This window comes from Paramacrobiotus metropolitanus, unplaced genomic scaffold, assembly GCF_019649055.1.
Source record: "Paramacrobiotus metropolitanus isolate TYO unplaced genomic scaffold, Prichtersi_v1.0 Parri_scaffold0000065, whole genome shotgun sequence".
NCBI classification, from domain to species: domain Eukaryota; kingdom Metazoa; phylum Tardigrada; class Eutardigrada; order Parachela; family Macrobiotidae; genus Paramacrobiotus; species Paramacrobiotus metropolitanus.
Window position 1 is genome coordinate 375,269 of NW_026570285.1, and position 2,720 is coordinate 377,988.

Consider the following 2,720-nt stretch of genomic DNA (forward strand, 5'->3'; position numbering starts at 1 on the left):
CGGCCTGACCTTCTTGCAGCATCATTATTTTTGAAAAATCCAGATTTTCGTTTGAACAATTGTTACTTTCACCGTTTCAAACCGGTATTTCCAGTTAATACACTCGGTTAGCAAGGACAGAATTAATATTATCGCGCCTAATGTAATTGCACGTAATCGCCATTTTCGGATCATCGAAGTAAGCAGCTCCGGCTTATCGTACGCCAAACGAATTAAATTTTCTAGCGATCGAAACATCTTGTGCAGTTTTGTGCAAGAGGAGTAAAAGATCACTACGGTGAGAAACCCGCGCAGAGTGTTAGCACAGTCCGCATACGTCATCATTGACTACTGAGTACTGTAAGTTGAAATTATGGAATGGCTAAATATATTACGCTCTTCAGTCGTTGCCCAGCTGGTATTTGCGCATGCTGGTATCTCCACTGGAAGACAAATGCTGCTGGGCTGTGGATCGATTTGCAATATTCCATAAACATCAGAGCAGCCGAGGTGATCACGGCTGCCGTTCTAAGGGAATACTAAAATTTAGTACTGCTTCTCCCGTTCTCCGCAATAATAGCTCTTCGAACTTTATAGCACTATGCGGTTTTGCGTAGTAGTTCGATTCCACGCACCAAATTGCCAATGGCCATGTGGAAGAATGTCTTCCCGTTGCTCCAGCCGAAAATCCTCGTAAATGGACGAACATCCAGAATTTTCTGAATACGAAAGTCAACTCTTATCCATTCTTAATATAATGTCTGATGGTTCAAAATACAGAGGGTGCTCTATCTGTACTAAGAGACAGGTACCACACGATCAAACGAATGTCATTTCATCCGTGTTGCCATTCACAAAAAGCAGTCACTCGGTTACCTTTGTCATGTCTAATGGTTCAGCATGAAGAAGGCTTCCATTAAGAGGTAACATGGAACTTTCTGTCCCAGTAAATCTAAAGTCTTATTTGGAGATTCCTAAGTCCTGTAATAAAAACGCAATAGCTCTTTGAACTTTCTAATGCCTGATGGTTCAATAAGCGGAAGGCGTTCCACTAAGAGGAGATCAGAGGGATGTTTTTCCATCCGGACGCAAAAAGATTCCTTTGATATTGTGGTGCTTAGCTCTTAGTAGAACGCATTTTGTATGTTAAACCATCAGACGATAGAAATGTCCCTGAGTGGGTATGCTATTATTAGTCAAATTGAAGTCTTGTAATAAAACTCTAGACTTATTCAACCAGAAAGCTCTACGCTTGCCCTGCTTTTCTGCAAACTTTGCACTTTCGCGTCCCGATCGATATAGCATATGCAGTTCCGACGCAATGGTAAAAAACAGATAGCTTCGCTGAAGGTGTATCTCGTCTATTTGATGCAACGCTAGGTTCGATAACCGCGCAAGATGTTGCGTTGTGCAGTAGTCATGCCCACGGATGCGGTTTGCAAAGCGAACCTCGATTATAGGGCGGTTTTGCTGTATCACAACTACCTGTGTAGTATTGAAAGCACGTCGATGGTGCTGCACAGAAGTGCGAACAGAAAGCGACTGCTACCAAACAATCTTTTATTGGAAATCGAAAGATGACAATAAAGGCATAATGCCCGACAAAATCTGCACACTCCCGAAAGGGAATAATGCGGCAAAGACCAAAAACAAAGCGACACTGTGATATTTCTGGGTTTATCCAGAAATAGAAAACGCGTGGAGCTGAACACTAAATCGACAACAGAAAATCAACACGGCAGAATCGGTGATGCCCCAACGCCCCAATCGTAACCGCTATCCTGGGCGGTGGCACCGATCGCCTGACAGTATGTACTCGTAGTTTCGCGTCGACGTCACAACATGGTGCAAGGACGATATATATCGAGCGGGGAAGTTTGAGGACTAGATGCATCTCAGTTATATTTGAGGACTAGATGCATATCAATATCTTGTTCGTCAATCCCTTCAGTATATCCATATTGAACGCAGATTAAAAGGGAAAAGATTATGCCAGTGATCTGATTATTATTGGACCTGGGGATAGTGGGCGTGGTGCAGTGGTCTGTTCTGTTTCCTAGCTTGATGATCAATGGTCAGCATGCATTATACATGTACAAGAAACAGTTTCGGCTTCGCCTCCGCGTTTCTTGTGATCCACGGTCCGTTTGAATGCAGAACTAGTTTAGTTCATTAGTAAATGTACTCATATTACCAGCCTTATCAGTTATTGTACAGCGTCTTGGGGAAAGACTCTAGAATCTAGATGGATTGCTGAAGTGTTCTTCCCAAAAATTATAAGTTGAACCATGCATAGACTGGACTGTGGTAGAAGCTCGGTCACTCTTTCACCTAAAGATTCTTCCCACTGGACAGTGGTGGTAGTTCGGTAACTCACTCGTCTACTGATTTTTCTTACTGGCCAGCGGTGGTAGCTCTGTCACTCGCTCACCTAGAGATTCTGCTCATTGGACACCGGTGATCGCTCGGGCACTCAATCAGATCTAGTGATTTTTCTTACTGGACAGTGGTAATAGCTTGGTTACACACTGTTCTAGAGATTTTGCTCATTAGACAGTGGTGGTAACTCCAACACTCACTCATCTAGAGATTCTGCTCACTGGGTAGTTCGGTCACTAACTCGACCAGTGATTTTTCTCGCAATGGTAGTAGCTCGGTCACTCACTCAACTAGAGAGTTTTCTTTCTGGTCAGTGGTGGTAACTCGGCCACTCACTCATCCACAAGTTCGGTCACTAACCT

At 43.5% G+C, this 2,720-nt stretch overlaps 1 long non-coding RNA gene across 1 annotated transcript; it reads right to left on the bottom strand.

Annotated features, from left to right (window-relative positions):
• Positions 1–375: 375 nt before the first annotated feature.
• LOC129593972 (uncharacterized) lies at positions 376–961 on the bottom strand. Its single transcript, XR_008691146.1, has 3 exons — positions 856–961; positions 615–698; positions 376–507 (listed from the first exon to the last, which is right to left on the bottom strand). It is a non-coding gene; the product is annotated as an uncharacterized LOC129593972 (long non-coding RNA).
• Positions 962–2,720: the final 1,759 nt, after the last annotated feature.